Here is a 19,590-nt window from a genome sequence, read left to right as displayed (position 1 = left end):
ACAATGTCTCCAATGTGTTTATTTTTACTTTTTTTTTACCTTTTGCTTTGCCCTTTTCCCTTTTCATGTCCCATGAACCTGAGAATGTTTGATTGCTCGTCTTGTATTCTTCAATATTAGGGTATTGCAGAATAGAATCCTAATCACTTTCTCTATGAAATCTAACCTCTGGCTTGGCTTCATAGAAGTACTAATATGGCAGCAATGGGGGCCTTCAGTAGGCCTCCTGGCTGCCATGCAACTCATTGGCACCTTGCGATCATGTCATTGGGAAAACGATGGTTGCCCAGAATGGACGCCTGAACAGGATCACGTGACCTAACCACTAGGTGACCACCAATATGTCGTTTTACTGACCTTAGATATAAGAGAATAGCACCCCACGAAAGGGGAAAATGTAGCAGCAGTCCGCTTCACACTCTTGCATCAAGCCCATGATAGGTGAAGGCATCGGCCATGTCCGTTTAACCCCTTAGATGCTGTTGTCAATCGTGACAATGGCATCTAGATAGTTAACAGAGCATAAGGTCCTATTGGTTGCAATGGCAATCCAAGGTTAAGCAATGGTCTTAGAGTCTGCCAGTTATAGTGACCTGCTTAGATGTTAGCAACATTTTAGTTATTAAAATAAAAATTTTCATTCCTGTCATGCCACTTTGCATTAATACCTGAAAAGCATCCGAAGGGTTAATAAATTCTCTGACAAAAGTTTTGAACAGGTTGAGAGGTCCTCCAAAAGGTTCTTCAAAAATTAATACTGTAGGTCCCCAAAAATTAATTTATTAAATTTCCTTGAAAACAAAAATGAAAAGTTGCTGCTACATTTTTAAACTTTCTAACATCCTAACATAATAAAAAAAGACTTTTTACTAATGGTGCGGATGTAAGGCAGACATGAGATAAATATAGTTTAATAACTTTTTTTTAATGTGGTCTGACTGCCTGGATTAAATATTGAAACATTCAAAGTTATAAAATTGTTGGTTTTTTTAAGTTTTTGTCAAATGTCTGATACTTTTATAACTAAATGCAAAACATATCGACCTGAATTTACCAGCGACAAAAAGTATAATGTGTTACGAAAAAAAAAAAAACCTCTCAAAATTAGGGCGATCTGATGAAATATTTCAGATTTACAGTCACATAAAGTGACACTTGGCCTGGTTATTAAGTTATTGCTGCTGCGAGTGATTGACAAGTGTTAAGGGGTTAACAGCAGCATTTGGAGGTCTCTCAGATCGCTGCTGTTAGAGGTGGATCCCGTTGATAGACATAGAGGAACTGTAAAGAATTAGTTTTCAAAATTTCAAAGTTTATAGAGAGGAACAAAAAAAAAATATTGTAACTTTGGGGAGTAAAGTTGAGCAAAAAAGATTCCTATGTCCACATTCGTTATAGCTGGCAATCGAATGCCGGCAAACTGGGAACCTTCTCCCGTGATGAAATAATTATCTATCACCTAGCTATCATTCATTTATGTAACAGAAGTTGTACGTATAGAACTTTTTCTTTATTCTCCCTCATTATAGTCCTTATCCTCAGTTTTCCCCTCTTTCCACCCATACAGAACAATTATTTCTTATCTATGATGGCAGACAGGCAGACAGGGGAAAGGGCTGACATTGCTCCTCAGGCCAGTTAGTTGTAGTAATATCTGATATGAATAATTAGAAGCGAGTCCAGACAAGTGAGTACTGGGGCAGCAGATTACCCTGAAGTTACGGAGCAGATTACTATAGGGCTGGATTATTATAAATAATTCAGGGCTCATTTAACCCGTGATGAGATAATGTTGAGTCTGAAAGAAGAAAGCTCTTAGGCCTCTTTCACACTTCAGTCTTTTGCCATCAGTCACAATCCGTCGTTTTTTGAAAAATCCAGCGTTTTTTCATGCATGATCCATTTTTTTCTCATAGACTTTTATTAGCGACAGATTTTGACGGATGGCCACACGTTTCATCTGTCGTCTGATGGATCCGTCATAACCGTCATTGGCTATAATGAAAGCATATGAGCACAGTATCCGTCGCTGTCCATCAGAAGATGGAATCCAGCGACGGATTCCGTCTTTTAAAACTGAGCAAGCCCGGAATAATTTCTCTTCCTTTATTTTAACCCCTGCGGCTGCTTTTTCCATTCTGGCACAAAAAATCTCTCTCTCTCTCTCTTTCTTTCTCTCTCTCTTTCTTTCTCTCTCTCTTTCTCTGTCTCCCTCAAGTGTGAAAGAGGCCTTAGCTCTTCATTTTCAATTGTTTGGTTGAGGCTCTTATCTTCTCTTCTAAAAGCTCCGTTTCACATAGCGAGATCGCTAGAGAGATCTCTGAAGCGTCACCGATTTTGTGATGCAACAGCGACCTCGCCAGCGATCTCGCTACATGTGATACGTAGCGGCGACCAGGCCCCTGCTGCAATGTCGCTGATCGTGCTCGAATGTCCTGGGCCATTTTTTGATCGTCGTTGTGTAGGGAAGGTGACCTGACGGACGGATGTGTCAGAATAGAGAAAGATAGGTTTGCACAGTTTAGATAGAATAAATGGCGCTATAATAATAAATAATAATAATGTCACCATCCTGGTCCCTTCTTATAGTAATGTCGCCAACCGGGCTCCATCTTATAGTAATGTCCCAATCCTGGTCCCATCTTAAAGTAATGTCCCCATCCTGGTCCCACTTTATAGTAATGTCCCCATCCTGGTCCCATTTTATAGTAATATCGCCAACCTAGTCTCATCTTATAATAATATCACCATCGTGGCCCCATCTTTTAGTAATGTCCCCATCCTGGTCCCATCTTATAGTAATGTCGCCATCCTGTCCCAACTTATATTAAAGTCACCATCCTGGCCCAATCTTATAATAGTGTCGCAATCCTGGTCCCATCTTATAGTAATGTCCCTATCCTGGCTCCATCTTATAGTAATGTCCCCATCCTGGTTCCTTCTTATAGTAATGTCCCCATCCTGGCTTCATCTTATAGTAATGTCCTCATCCTGTTCCCATCTTATAGTAATGTCATCATCCTGTTCCCATCTTATAGTAATGTTGCCATCCTGGTCCTGTCTTATAGTAATGTCCCCATCCTGGCTTCATCTTATAGTAATGTTGCCATCCTGGTCGCGTCTTATAGTAATGTCCCCATCCTGGTCCCTTCTTATAGCAATGTCCCCATCCTGGCTTCATCTTATAGTAATGTCCTCATCCTGTTCCCATCTTATAGTAATGATGCCATCCTGGTCCCACCTTATAGTAATGTTGCCATCGTGACCCCATCTATATAGTAATGTCACCATCCTAGTCCCATTTTATAGTCATGTCGCCATCCTGGTCCCATCTTATATTAATGTCCCAACCTGGTCCCCTTCTTGTAACAATGTCCCCCATTCTGTTGCTATTTACATACTGTAGACATACAAAAAGTCTTCTCGCCGGACCTCGCTCCCTTGGCGAGCAACGTCTTCTTCCTCCTCCACAGCCGGTTTGCTTAACAATATCGTCATGTGCTGTCGCTCCTAGACACCGACGTCCGCTGCTCGCCTCTGGTGGGCCAATGGCTGGTATTGGTATTTCATTGCGGAGAGCCGGACTTTGCATCACAACACAAGTCAATTGAATGTGCGTCTCGGATGCACATTCAGTTGAAAAGAAGTGCTGATGTCGACAGCCCTTAGCTCGCTGGCCAGGATTGTCTCAGGGGCCGCACAGCGGAGCCTCAGGGGCCGCACAGCGGAGCCTCAGGGGCCGCACAGCGCAGCCTCAGGGGCCGCACAGCGGAGCCTCAGGGGCCGCACAGCGCAGCCTCAGGGGCCGCACAGCGGAGCCTCAGGGGCCGCACAGCGGAGCCTCAGGGGCCGCACAGCGGAGCCTCAGGGGCCGCACAGCGGAGCCTCAGGGGCCGCACAGCGGAGCCTAAGGGGCAGCGTGTTTGAGACCCCTGACCGAGTGTTAATATAAGTACATTACATCTGCAATTATTGGAGGGCGGTTAGTTTTACTGCATCAGTTGGGGGAGGGTTAGGAAGTTAGGTTGCTTAATTTGTTTCTTGCATATATTTATTATATTTATTTTACTTTTTTTCTTATTACATAATGATTTCTCTAAAATGTATCAACTGTTTTTTAAATGAAGAGTAATGCTTCTATTAACATAATGTCCCCTTACTATTCTGATCCAAAATTCTGGTGAGCCGTGGAAGAAAAATATCACTTACATCATCAGTTTTTGCTTCTTTTGCTGTAGGACAGAACAGATAGAAGACATAATGTTAGCGTATTATAGCAGCATGTAACTGAATTTACCATAGTAACATAGAATTAAACTGGGTGACCACCTTTGCAGACATATTTTTTTTTTTTACTTACATTTGAGTAAATTTATTTGGGGCTAAAAATCATTTTTCCCATTGGGTTTCATTGAAAAAATAGCAGTCATACATTCAACTTTGATGTGGTCTGTGGTCACACATCACCTAAGAGGAGTTCTGAGAAAAACAGACAAACTGTCCTTCCCACCATCGTAGCGAACTCACTGATGGGTTCTCAATTAGCTCATTCTGCTGTCAGCAATAGACAGAACAACAGTGATGCTATAGAAAGCAATTGGTGTCAAATTTTTGTTGAAGCCCAATTGCAAAAATGATTTTTAGTCCCAAAGGTGGAAAACCCTCTTAATGGTAATAGGGTATCCAAAAGATAAATCTTCATCATTATGTATATAGGACAAGTCGAATAGATAGGGTGGAGCTGAAAGTTCTGAATGTTAGGGAATGGTTAAAGAGGCACCAACAAGCTATTCTACCTTCTTGAAGGTATTAAAGGGAACCTGTCATATAGTAACACTGTGAAGTGGTTAATCTGTAGGTTAATAGCGTTCTGAACCTGCCTGGTGCCCACACTGAGAGCCCCGCTGCAGGCAGGAAATTAACTATATCACTTCCGGCAGGCCTGGGCTTTCAGTCATAGGGGTGGGCCGATGTAGCTTCAGTTACCGTTCAGTATACAGTGAGTGGCAGCTGTAACCACGCCCCCCGGCGCTGACTGACAACCAGCTCTACCGCTGAGCTGCTGTCAGTCAGTGTCGGGGTCGCAGTTGTGGCCATCGCTCATTGTATACTGAGTGGTAACTGAAGCCACATCGGCCCACCCCTATGACTGAAAGCCCAGGCCTGCCGGAAGGAATACAGTTAATTTCCTTCTGCCAGCGGGGCTCTCAGGGTGGGCTCAAGGCAGGTTCAGAATGCTAGTAACCTACAGATTTACCCCATATAGCATTTTTCTACATGACAGGTTACCATTAAGATATGAGGCTAATGCAGGAAACAGAGAATTTACTTCTGGGGCGGCAGGCTGGGGTCTACCTCTTCATTGCCCGGCACATGCACTTTATTATTTATCCATTGCCTTTTTTGCACAACATGCACCTCAGCACCTTCAATACTACTCTTTGAATAAATGTTCAAACTTACAAAAGCTCCGTCTCACTTGAGTATGGTACCCCCTAGAGGACATATGGAGCAAAAACATCATTTTTTATCCTACTAGGATCCTAAAGGGTGCTTCTCCTAAATTTTCTTTTGCTGTATAATTTTTAATACATAGTGTTTTGACGCATATTAACTTATTTATTTTCTGTGCCCTAGCTATACTTCGGTTCATTATCCCCTTACATTTCCCTGCTTTGTTAGTGCTACTCTGATTTAGTACATTTTTAATGTGTAATTGATTTAATGCATTTTGATTTTTTTTTGGTTTAAATATACTCTTTGACCTCCTCTTGCTTTTCTCATGCTTAGTGGGGTTTGTTGTGGTGAAGGAATATATAGCTTTTCTACTGACTAGTCATTAAAGGGGTTGTCCAAGTATTAAAGGGGTTGTCCACTACTTGGACAACCCCTTTTTAAACTAAATGTTTGGCCCTGACAAAATAATAAAGCCTATTCTCACCTAACGTGCTGGCTCCATTTCAGGGGTGTCGGCACTCGTTGTCCCCGAGGCTGTAATGCAGCGGAATGACACATGAGCTTTGGCATCACTGTGTCCGCCTGATCCCTGGCTTCCTCTTCATGTTCAGTTTGTCTGTAGGCGGACACTGTGGCACCAGCTCTGATGTGCGCCGGCGTCACATGTCACAACACCGCATCACAGCCCCGAGGAACGTCACCGGCACGGGAGGTGAATATAGGCTTTATTACTTTATCAGGGCTGAACATTTAGTTTAATAAGAAGTTGTCCTAGTAGTGGACAACCCCTTTAATTATAACATGAAAGACACAAGCAACAGTGTTCATTTTAACACTGGGAGTGAAATTTTACACAAAGAAAATATTTCAACATGGCAAACTTAATGAAATATGCTTTATTGTTTTTATTTTCCCCTAAAATCTAGCCTTTGCTGCTTGTTGCGGAGGCCCCAGATCCTGCCTCAATAGCCTGATGTCAGTTCCCGGGCAGCGTGCACTGCGCATGCCCAAGAACTGTTGGCACAGCGCAGGCGCCAGCATGTAACAGCAACACAGGAGGAGGCGGTGCACAGACGCAAGAGGGGGAAGATGGATGGCTGGGAGGTGGCTGATACAGGGGGAGACACCATACCTCTGGGACTCAATACAGGTATGGGGAGCAATTTCTAAAAGTCAATATTTCAGTGTTACTAGGGATCTGAAACATAAGAACCACCTTCACAGAATGCAGCTTTAGTGCTGCTGAAGGTGGCTCTTTTACTTAAAAACGCCCGGGGGGGGGGGGTGACATGTTCCCTTTAAGCAATGATAATTAAACTAATTTTCCTTATGTTTGTCTACCGCTTTTTATAGGAAATGGCTACTCCTTGGTTTATTTGCTATATTGGCCACTTTTATGGTCTTCTTTTAGTAGTAGAAGCAGGTCCCTTTATGTCTCAATGCTGATTCATGTCAGGGCTGGAATCCTACAACCATGATGCTCTGGTGTAATCTCCCAAAAATACTTCATTATAGCAAACCAAGTAGACATAGGTGTACAATTAAAATCACCTAGTAATTTAATAAGGTACTAGAGAGGAATTATAGATGACCAGGAAAGCAACCATAATAAGCTGTTTACCAAATAAGCACATGAGCCATGAGGAGTCTGTATCACCAATGGTGGTGGCTTCCTCAGGGGTGATAACTGCAAGCTCATTGCTTATGTGTTTATTTGTTCACCTCTATGGCGAGGAAACAGGGCAGCACTGTGCAAGGATGGCGAGATTGCTAAGTACATGTATGTGTGTATATATTATATATATTTTTTTTTAATATACTTATTTGTTAATTATTATTATTAGACCACTTTGGGCCTGGTTGTATAAAAGAGATGAAAAGATCTGAACCACCCCATCAGTAAATACATTTTTCTGTAAAAAAAAACCTAAAATGTATCTTTCATCAACCCTCCTTAGACAATCTCCCTGAAAATATGCTTCAAGAGATTATTTTCCCTAAAGTTGGGCATTATCAGTGTGAGACATGTAATGACTGACAGTCTGCTCCCCTTTTCTACATGTCTTACACTGGTAACGCCTCCTTTCATTTATAGCAAGCTCTGGAGGCAGATTCTCAGGGAGATCTATGTCCGGCCCATAGATCTTAACAGCTCATTTACATATTAATAAAAACATGGATTTCTCTGTAATAAGACATCGGATTACAGGTATCAAGGTACCATTTTATTAAACTTTCTATGAACTACACACCCATATAGATGGCTTAGGAGGGTTGATTCTTCTGACAGTTGCCCTTTAAGGCTATGTGCACACGATGCGGATTTGTTGCGTTTCCGCAGCGTTTTTTTCTGCTCGGAAATGCTCCAAAAACGCAAACGATTACTGAAGCAATCAATGAGAACCCTGAAGTGTTGCGCACATGATGCGGAAATTTCCATCCTTATTGGCAGCGTTTTATGTTCTGCAGCATGTCAATTCTTTTTGCGGATCTGCAGCCTTTTTCACCCATTGACTTCCATTGAGACACTCAAATCTGCAGCAAAAATGCAGTTGTAAAAAGGTTTGCGGATTTGGTGCCAAAATAGCTGCAGAATTGTCAAAGGAAATGATGTCAGAAGGAGGAAGAGTGTGTGGGCGGAGAATCTAGAATAGATCCTCTATTGGTTGAAGCACAACAGTGGAGGTTGGACATAGAAATTACATCATTTTTATTTAAATAATATATCTTTAGGCTACAAATCCGCAAACAAATCCACATAAAAAACGCATAAAATCCGCATAAAAGACGTGCGGAATTCCCACTGCGTTTTCTGCCAAGAGATGCAGAAACCGCGCAGGAATTTCCGCAAGGAAATCCGCAACGTGCGCACCTAGCATTAGAGTCCAAAGAATCCAAATCCAACATATGTAAGGGACAAATCCAAATATGTACACAGAATCAGCACGTTACATAGACACATATAGTTTTTGGAGGCCTAAAATCTTCAACAAACAACGTGTTCATGTTAATTTTTAGTTTTCTTTTAAGTAGTTTCTGCAGTTGCCTCCAGGGGACAGCAAAGTACTAAATATTCTTTAGTCGCTGAGTTGATAAATGAACAAAATAAGCAGCAGATGGAGAGGTTTTCACCAAACTGATCTTGAAATAGGATGAGGTTCTTATATTAGAGTATTAGGCATTAGGAAAAGGTGCAGAATGTGCGTATTTAAGTGTGCTAATCTTACATACCATAGTTAGATATCTATATATAAATACACCACAATATTCAGTCTCCAAGAAAAACAATTTGTAAAAGCCACATTGAAATATTTTTTTTACTAACATGAAACCTTTTTAAATTGAATCAAGTATTGTTGGATGATTGTACGATGCCTCCTTTTCATCATTGTGCCAGTTATCGAAATTTGACTCAAATTGAGAGGGACCTGAACTGAGGAACCTTGATTTATCACATCAGCAGATCACCACACGTATAGGCTGAGATGTCAGCGCTATTCAATGATACATGTACCTGTAAGAGGAAGCTGTGATACCCCTGAGTATGCACAACATAAAGAAGGATTTTTCCAGCGTCTCCAGGAGATAAAATAATAATTGCTTTATTGAGAATATAAAATCTTCATACCATCAGGTAAAAACGACATAAAGAGGCGTAAGGAGAGGAGCAATTTCCTACGCGTTTCACCCTAATTGCTCCTCTCCTTATGCCTCTTTATGTCGTTTTTACCTGATGGTATGAAGATTTTATATTCTCAATAAAGCAATTATTATTTTATCTCCTGGAGACGCTGGAAAAATCCTTCTTTATTTTGTGCATGCACTATACACCCGGGTCAGGGTGTTTCCGTGCGTCGGAGGTGTGATCAGGAGTGAAGAGGGTTGAGCTGAATACTTCTTGTTTGTATACCCCTGAGTAGAGTTGAGCGATACAGGTCGGTCAGATTCAAAAATCGCCGACTTTCGCCAAAGTCGGGTTTCGCCGATTGAAACCCGACCCTAGCGTGATGTCGGCCATAAGGTCGCCGATCAGCACGCCAAAGTCGCGTTTCAAATGATGCTTTCAGCGCCTTTTCTCAGCCAATGATGGAGGACACACACTGTGTGCATCGCGATGACATGCAAAGCGGACACCACCATCTTAGAGAAGGGCATTGAAGTGATTGGCTGGCTTTGTGTGGCATCACAGGGGGTATAAAAGGCTGTGAACGACGACCGCCATCTTACTTCTGCCGATCTTACAATAGGGAGAAGTGCTGCTGCTGATTCTGAACAGGGAGAGCGTTCGGCAGGGAAGAAGAAAAAAAAACTGCTTCTGCTGATAGCGCTTTTCACTGTACAGTTAGTGTGCAGTGAAAGGGGAGGATTTTTGTTGTGTGCAGCAGCGCTGGTGGTGATTAGGCTGCATTTTAAGGCTACCTGCTAGCTGCATTGCTGTGTGCACACTGCTGTTCAAACTGCTTTTTTCAAAGCACTCCAACTTTTATTATTTTGTCCTGGTGAGTTACTGAGCGTTCACTTTTTCACACACCATATAGTGGTGTACCCTCCTCACACAGTACCGTGTACCGGCTGGTATCACGGACAAATAGAAGCTATCTTGTTGTGACTCTGGAAGAAAAAGCAGAGGAGTTTGTCCGTTTTTTCAGACCTACACCTTAGAGTTGTGTCCGTTTTTCAAACAGTTTCGTATATCTGCTGTTTGATTACAGTCAAAACTAGACAGAGACAGCATGTGTCAGTACGTATACAAATACACGGAGCTTGACAATTTTCCATACAGACACCGTCTAGCGGTGTACGCTCCTCACACAGTACCGTGTACCGGCTGGTATCACGGACAAATAGAAGCTATCTGGGCGTGACTCTGGAAGAAAAAGCCGAGGACTTTGTCCGTTTTTCCAGACCTACACCTTAGAGTCGTGTCCGTTTTTCAAACAGTTTCGTATATCTGCTGTTTGATCACGGTCAAAACTAGACAGAGACAGCGTATGTCAGTCCGTATACAAATACACGGAGCTTGACAATTTTAAATACACACACCGTACAGCAGTATACGCTCCTCACACACTACCGTGTACCACCTTCTAGCACGGACAAATAGAAGCTACCTGTGTGTGACTCTGGAAAAAAAAACAAGGAATTATTCTGTTTTTCCAGACCTACACCTTAGAGTCATGTCCGCTTTTCAAACAGTTTCGTAGATCTGCTGTTTGATTACGGTCAAAACAAGACAGAGACAGCGTGTGTCAGTCCGTATACAAATACACGGAGCTTGACAATTTTCCTTACACACATCGTATAGAGCTGTCCGATTCTGCAACAGTATTGTATATCTGCCGTTCGCATTACAGTCACTTTTATACTTAGTCAGCGTGTGTGTGTGACACTCCGTAAATACATATACGGAGATTGTTAGTTGCACAAAAATCGTATACAGCTGTACACTTCTGATACAGTTCCGTATATCTGCTTGTTGGATTATGGTCCAATACATACTGTGAGAGCGTCAGTGACTAACATAATATATACATTGATTTAATTTGTTTAATACACCTTACACAGCTGAACGCTCCTCATACAGTACCATCTCTCTGCTGGCATTTTTGGTACATTTTCCCAAACTTGAGGAAGTATGGTGGAAGAGGCCGCGGACGTGGGCTGGTACTGATGGTGGTGGTGCATCGGCTGGTTCTGGCAAAAGCACAATAGCAGCTAAGGCAGGAGGTGTTGAGCCTTCGTCATCCTCTGGCCCAAGAAGGCCTGTAAGGTTGCCTTTTCTTGGAGTAGGAAAACCGCTTTTAAAGCCGGAGCATCAGGAACAGGTTTTGGCGGACATTGCCGAAACAGCCACCAGCTCTATTGCCTTCTCTTCTGAACGGTCGAAACCTGCAAGCACGGAGTCAGTGCAGGGTTCTGGTCATGAAAAACCCCTTTCCTTTTATTCTTCACCCCCACCAAAAGTTAAGGATGCGGTAGCCCACACTTCAGATTACTCTATGGAGCTCTTTTCACATACCATGCCTGGGTTATCCAGTCAAATCCTGAATTCCCCAGTCCAAGATGAATCTTACATGGAGTGCACTGATGCACAGCCACTGCTAGATGATTCTGCTGGCACATTTACCCACAGCACCACATTGCCCTCGCAGTCTATTGAGCCAGAATCTGACCCTGATGATACCCAGGTGCCCCTTCCCGCATACTATACCACCTTACACGGTGACACAGAGGAAGGTAAAGAGGAAGGTGCAGATGACTTTGAAGAGGAGGCGATGGATGACCCAGTTCTGGACCCGGATTGGCATCCATTGGGGGAGGAGGGAGGCGCTGGCAATAGTTCAGATAAGGAGAAGGATCCGCAGCAGGCATCGACATCGCAGCAGCGGTTATCTAGCAGGCCCATAGCTGTCCTGAAACGTGGAACAAAAGCTAAAATAGTTGCAGGACAACTTGACCAGATGGTCAACTTAGCACAGCGTGCAAGGCCAGAAAATGTTTACCATAGTAGGAAGAGTGCAGTGTGGCACTTCTTTGTCCAAAATTCTACTGATGAGGCAAAGGTTACCTGTTAGAAGTGTGGAAGGACCTTTAGCCGAGGTAAACAACTCAGAAATTTGAATACCAGTTGCATGCTTAGACATTTAACATGCACTTGCAAGCATGGATGGACTACAAAACCTCAAGTAGCACATGTGCACCTGGTCCGACTGAAGGTAGCCAACAACGCTCCATCGCTACCCCCACTGTAAGACCACCGCCACCGTTAAGCACACCACCAGCACTAAATATGGAGGTGTCTTCGCAAGGCCAAAGCACTCATGGAATCACAATGGTTTTGCAACACAACACTGAATCTAGGCTATCACCACCAATACCATCACCAACCCCCTCTCACTCTATCCGGTCCACCGCTACATTCCCCATATGCAGCTCTCCAGTCCAGCTCACCCTAGAAAAAATCACTAATTCATGGAGATTGGAAAAGACTTAGTGTACATAAAAATCCCCTTAAAACACAATTTTATTAATGATCATAAAAACACACCTTCCCAGTGACGTTGAAAAAATGTCAAAAAATAAACCTAGTATAAGGTGCTGCATAGCCCTACACTAAGGCCTAACTGATACCTTCCTATCCGTGGAGGTTGGCACCCTAATAGTACGATATTGGCGCCCCCACTCAACGAGGACTATCCCTCACTTCCCTAGTGATCCCTAGTATCACAGAGAGGAAAACAATTTCAAGATAGAACAGTAATGAAAAGATCAGAATGCCCTAGGACTTATGCAGACCAAACAGATAATACAGCAATAACACATTTACCACATCATGATATCATGTGACCCACAAAGATAGCAGCTATTCTCACTTGGAGAGATAAACATCCTCAAATACAATCAGCAATAAATGAAAAGGTCACTTATCATGTCTCATGGGGGACCCTCAACGCGTTTCCCCGCCGTAGCGGTTCATCAGGAGGAATAGTCCTATCAAAAATATTGTTGCTGCTTCATGCCTGATACCTTCAATAATAGTGGCTCACCCTACCAGACAATCTGAGTAGGACAAGAAAGTACTTATCCTCTCATCCGCGTACACTGTGTTTGAACGCCTACATTGCCAAACTAATCTCATTAGAGATGATGCCCTACCATTTGGTTGAAAGCGAAGCTTTCCACGACCTCATGGCCTACGCTGTCCCACGCTATGACCTACCCAGTCGGCACTTCTTTTCTCGAAAAGCCATCCCTGCCCTCCACCGGCTTGTGAAAAGACCGCATTGTCCATGCACTAAAATAGTCAGTGAGTGGAAAGGTGCACCTCAGAACGGATGCATGGACCAGTAGGAATAGCCAGGGCCGCTACGTGTTCATCACTGCGCACTGGGTTAATGTGGTGGATGCAGGCTCCACTGGGGACAGCGGCGGTGGAACAGTGCTGCCTAGGCCACGGTATAGGAAACAGTTGGCTGTAGGCTTTCACTCCTCCTCCTCCTCGTCTATCAGCGAAAGCTCGTCCACAGAGCCCAGTCGCACGAGCACAACATCCACAGCTGGCAGTGTTGCACATGAGGTGTCCCACTATCGAACAGCTAGTGGTAAGCGTTAGCAGGCTGTGTTAAAGATGATGTCTTTGAGCGACAACAGACACACCACGGAGGTACTGGCCGACTGCTTGCAGCGACAAACAGAGTCATGGATGGGCAGTCTACGTCTTGAGGCAGGCAAGGTAGTCAGTGATAACGGCTGTAATTTTGTGGCAGCCATAGCCCGTGCAAAACTCACACACATACTTTGCCTGGCTCACACTTTGAACCTGGTGGTGCAGTGCTTCCTTAATAATTATCCGGAGTTAGCATCCCTGCTCCATAAGGTGCGAAGACTGTGCTCGCACATGCGTCGCTCGGCCGTACACTCCAGTCGTATGCAGAAGCTGCAGCGATTGCTCCACCTCCCCAAGCCCCTCCTAATCATAGACGTTGCAACAAGGTGGCTGAGAGGCTGTGCGAACATAGGTAGGCTGTAATGCATTTGTGGGAGGATACACCGGCAGGCAGTTTGAGGGAAGACATGGAATTGTCAGGTGTGCAGTGGTCAAAGCTGAAAGGCCTCTGTAAAGTCCTTCAGTGTTTTGAGGAATGCACACGGCTGGTAAGCGCAGACGACGCCATCATAAGCATGAGCATCTCACTTATGCGTCTGCTCATGCAAAGTTTGACGCACATTAAGGATCAGGCATCTGCAGCGGAGGAGGAGTGAAGCCTTGACAGTCAGCAATTGTCTGGTCAGGGAACTGTCCTGGATGAGTTGGAGGGAGAAGAGGAAGAGGAGGAGGATGAGGATGAGGGGGATGATTATTTTGGGCAGGAGGATGTTTCTCAGGGGGCAAGAGAAAATGTTGGCGTTCCAAGGTCAGGGACAGTGTTTGTGCGTGACTGTAGGGATATGGATTTCCAAAAAACTGCTCCTCCACCCACCACGGGCAGTGCATCATTGACACCTGGAACATTGGCCCACATGTGCGATTATGCCTTGCGGATCCTAAAAAGGGACCCCCGCATTGCCAAAATGATGAGGGATGACGACTAGAGTTGAGCGACTTTTGCTTTTTTAGGGTCGAGTTTCGTTTCATGAAACCCGACTTTTCCAAAAGTCGGGTCGAGCAAAATCGGCCGACTATAGGGAAAAGTCGGGGTCTGACCGAAACACGAAACCCAATGTAAGTCAATGGGGAATTAAAGTCGGCAGTGAGAGGAGGACAGGAAACACACCTACAGTGCCCATTTGAATGCCAGAAGCATCAATTCTTCTTACTTAAGCTTGTCAACCTTAATTAACTTCATAATACAAATTAGGCACTGAAAAATGGGTGTTATTTGGCTAAAGTTGTGGGGGGGTAGGGCTGGCTCCAGGTTTTCATGTGCCCTGGGCGAAAGAGTGCCCCTTTAACACATACCACAACTCATCATGCTCCGATACGGCAGAGAAATAGCGGTATAGTACAATGAAAAATACTTCACTTTTTACATCTCATGACGAGGCGCATCTATTTCTCCATACAGAATCATTGGTCCCATATAATGTTTGAAACAGTATATGATGAGCTCCACATAATGCTACAGTATATGTTGGTCCCCAAGGATGAAGCTCCACTGTCTTATGGCCCCAAATAATGCTCAAAACATAATGGGCCCCATTTCTAATGCTCTAGTGTATAATGGGCCCTGTAAATGCTGCTCCAGTGTCTGATGTCTACCTTTGGAATGTTCCAGTGTATGGTGGGCCCCATCTATCATTCTCCAGAGTATAGTGCTCCCCAAAAATTGCTGTCCCAACATTGAAAACAATGAAATAAGTCTCCTCGCTAGGGAATCCCTGTACTAGTCTGGACTCCTCGTCGTCCCCATCTTCCATCTCACTGCACAGTATTTCAACCTTGCAAGTGCTGTGATCCTGAGCAAGCAGGGGGGGCCCACTCATTGGCGATGGCACTGGCACAGGGCCCTGATAGTACGGTGGTGTGTCTGACGGCGGGTGGGCCGAACCTGCACTTTCATCTGCAGCTTCCTCTTTGTCACCGTGTAAGATGGAACTGTATATGGGAAGGGTAACCTGAGTTTCATCAGGGTCAGATTCAGGCTGTGTAGCGTGCGAGGGGAATGTAGTGGTCTGGGTCAATGTACCAGCAGATTCATTGAGCAGTGGCTGGGCATCAGTGCACTTGTGTCGCCCCCAGGAGTACGGTCGCCACAGTGGCATTACCTTCCTCCTAGGGAGTGTGATGTCATGCTTGGGAGCAACGAAGGATCTCTCTAGCAGGTTAACTGATTGGGCAGCGTTATTCCCACGAGTCACGACCCTCCAAACAGCATTCATGAAGGCAAAGTGTTTGTTTTTCGTGGCCAGTATGGTTGCAAAGCTGAACCTTAAAGGAATGTCCAGAAGGGCACCACCAGGAGTGGAGCCTACGGCGTAATTTGACTCAACACGGGCAACCTCAACCATCAAGCAACAAAAAAGATGCACACATTGCAAGCTTAATTCCGTTAACGAACGAGACTCCGTCATGCCCCGCTGTCCGAGTCCGGCTTACTAGAGGGACACGCCAGGCTCTGGCACGTGAGATTGGCCAATAACTGGTGTGTCATGCCCTTACATGTCCGTGGCTGCATGTGCGCTACACTGAAAAGGCCAGTGTTTGTCGCTTACAGGTGCAGATAACCCGCTGAACAACGTTAGTGATGGGGATCTGTGATTACAATTATTACCCGCGAACGATGATTTCCAAGTAAGTGCAGGTTAACCGCAGTTCCGGAATTAGGCCTAACCGTCATTTCTGAAAAAATGAAAAACTTACGTGTGCAAACCACAGGTGCTGTAGCTTGCTTAACAGCTCGCCAGCCGTTCTCAGGCCCAGTATGGATTACACGTGATTGCGCAAAGGTGAGAAAGGGTACCGTATCCCCGGATAACATGTATGGATAGCATAGTGTACACATTCAAAATATATGTCTATAGATCAGGAGGCAGGCTCAGACGGTGTCAGGCCCAGTATGGATTACACGTGATTGCACAAAGGTAAGAAAGGGTACCGTATCCCCGGATAACATGTATGGATAGCATAGTGTACACATTAAAAATATATGTCTATACATCAGGAGGCAGGCTCAGACGGTGTCAGGCCCAGTATGGATTACACGTGATTGCACAAAGGTGAGAAAGGGTACCGAAACCCTGGATAACATGTATGGATAGCATAGTGTACACATTCAAAATATATGTCTATAGATCAGGAGGCAGGCTCAAACGGTGTCAGGCACAGTATGGATTTGATGGCCCAGACTACACAGCGGAGGAGCAGGGAGAGGTAAAGATTGCAAATGCTGGGGCCCTGCCCAAGCAAGGGGGGCCCACTCGTGCCAGTGCCCGTGCCCAAGAGTAGGCCTACCCACCTGTCCAGGGCAACGGCACTTACACGGTTTCGTGCGCTAGGTGGTGACCCCGGCCATGGGGGGGGGAGGCAGCACAGTTAGGGAGTTTTAGAAAGTGGCATATGTTGATGTTGGAAATTCAGCTGATGCAAAAGGAAAAATTGTTCAAGTCCCAGGAAGTGGAGGACCAAAGCAAGCCATTTTTCTGTCACCCTATGTGTCATCAGGGGAAGGTGGGACAAAATCCTTGGAAACCCATGCATGGTTCATTTTAATGAAGGTTAGATCATCCACATTTTGGGTTGACAGACGGGTCCTTTTTTCTGTCAGGATTGATCCAGCTGCACTGAAGACTCTTTCCGATAGCACACTTGCAGCTGGGCAAGTGAGCTCCTGTAAGGCATATTGTGCCAATTCAGGCCAGGTGTCCAGTTTAGCGGCCAAATAGTCAAAGGGGAATGACCTGTGCGGGAGAACATCGATATGGGAGGAAAGGTAGTTTGTAACCATAGTTGACAACTGCTGTCTCCTGTCACTTTCCATCGATGCAGTATTACCAGTTGTGTGAGCGGTACTTGAAAAATCAGTCCACATCATTGTCATGAAACCCCTGTCTTCAACGTCACTTCTGCTGTGTGCACCACGAACACCTCTGCCAAGCTGCCCCCGGCCCGTATGGCTCGTGTGAGAACCATCACCGCTGCTGTGTGCTGGGAATGCCTCAACCAACCGGTTTAACAGAGTTGCTTGTTTATTAGCCAATATTAGGTCAAGGTTCTCCTGTGGCATGATGTTTTGTAATTTGCCTTTATAGCATGGATCCAGGATGCTGGCCAACCAGTAGTCGTCATCGTTCATCATTTTGGCAATGCGGGGGTCCCTTTTTAGGATCTGCAAGGCATAATCTGACATGTGGGCCAATGTTCCCGGTGTCAATGATGCACTGCGAGTGCTGGTTGGAGGAGCACTTTCTGGCAAATCCACATCCCTCCAGTCACGCACAAACCCTGTACCAGACCTTGCCTCGCCAACATTTTCACTTGCCCCACGAGACACATTCTCCTCCCCTAAGTAATCATCCCCATCATCATCCTCCTCCTCCTCTTCTTCCTCCATCTCGTCCAGGATAGGTCCCTGAGCAGACAATGGCTGAATGTCATCAAGGATTCCCTCCTCCTCTTCCTCCTCGTCAACATTGGCTGCAGAAGCCTGCTCCTTAAGGTGCGTCAAAGTTTGCATGAGCAGACGCATAAGTGGGATGCTCATGCTTAGGATGGCGTCGTCTGCGCTTACCAGCCGTTTGCATTCCTCAAAACACTGAAGGACTTTACAGAGGTCTTTCAGCTTCGACCACTGCACACCTGTCAACTCCATGTCTGCTCTCAAAGTGCCTGGCCGTGTATCCTCCCACAAATGCATTATGGCCTGCCTCTGTTCGCACAGCCGCTCAACCATGTGCAGGGTGGAGTTCCACCTTGTTGCAATGTCGATAATGAGGCGGTGGTTGGGAAGGTGGAGCAATCGCTGCAGCTTCTGCATACGAATGGAGTTTACAGGCGACCGGCGGATGTGCACGCACAGTCTTCGCACCTTCTGGAGCAGGGCTGTTAACTCCGGATAATTGTTGAGGAAGCACTGCACCACGAGGTTCAAGGTGTGAGCCAAGCAAGGTATGTGGCTGAGTTTTGAAAGGGCTTTGGCTGCCACAAAATTACGGCCGTTATCACTAACAACCTTGCCTGCCTCAAGATGTATACTGCCCAGCCATGACTCAGTTTGTCGCTGAAAGTACTCGGCCAGCACCTCCACGGTGTGTCTGTCGCGCAAACACATCATCTGCAACACAGCCTGCTGACGCTTTCCACTAGCTGCTCGATAGGGGGACACCTCGTGTGCAACAGTGGCAGCTGCAGATGGAGTGCTCGTACGACTGCGCTCTGTGGACGAGCTTTCGCTTCTGGAGGAGGAGGAGGAGGAGGGTAGAACGCCTACAGCCAACTGTTTCCTATACCGTGGGCTAGGCAGCACTGTAGAAAAACCGCTGTCCCCTGTGGACCCAGCATCCACCACATTAACCCAGTGCGCAGTGATGGACACGTAACGGCCCTGGCCATGCCGACTGGATCATGCATCTGTTGTGAGGTGCACCTTTCCACTCACTGACTGCTTGAGTGCATGGACAATGCGGTCTTTCACATGATGGTGGAGGGCTGGGATGGCTTTGCGAGAGAAGAAGTGGCGACTGGGTAGGTCATAGCGTGGTACTGCATAGGCCATGAGTTAGCGGAAAGCTGCGCTTTCCACCAACCGATAGGGCATCATCTCTAACAAGATTAGTTTGGCAATGTGGGCGTTCAAACCCAGTGTACGCGGATGAGAGACTGAGTACTTTCTTGACCTACTCATAGTCTCTGGGAGGGTGAGCTGGACTTGAGAGCTGCATATGGTGGAACTAGCGGTGGACAGGGAGGACTGAGAGAGGGTTGATGATGATGATGGAGTTGGTGTTCTTTCTGATGGCCTAGATTCAGTCTTTCGTTGATATAACAGTGGGATTCCCTGACTGCTTTGGCCTTGCAACGACACCTCATCATTTGCTGCTGTGCTAACCGCTGGGCTTACAGTGGGGGAAACAATGTAGCGTTGCTGACTACCTTCTTTGTGATCAGTTGCACATGTGGTACTTGAGGTTTGGTGT

General features: G+C 45.4%; 1 protein-coding gene across 1 annotated transcript in view; it reads right to left on the bottom strand.

Moving 5' to 3' along the window:
* Window positions 1-19,590, bottom strand: part of CLNK (cytokine dependent hematopoietic cell linker) — a 102,607-nt gene that overhangs the window by 69,341 nt on the left and 13,676 nt on the right. Inside the window, exon 2 of the mRNA XM_073574741.1 lies at window positions 4,210-4,232. The gene's annotated coding sequence lies outside the window, so the exon portion shown is untranslated. The remainder of the gene's footprint in view (window positions 1-4,209; window positions 4,233-19,590) is intronic.

The sequence above is a fragment of the Dendrobates tinctorius genome, unplaced genomic scaffold, assembly GCF_039654945.1.
Source record: "Dendrobates tinctorius isolate UK_male_01 unplaced genomic scaffold, ASM3965494v1 ptg000039l, whole genome shotgun sequence".
Classification (NCBI taxonomy): Eukaryota; Metazoa; Chordata; class Amphibia; order Anura; family Dendrobatidae; genus Dendrobates; species Dendrobates tinctorius.
This window is presented reverse-complemented; position numbering and strand designations above follow the sequence as displayed.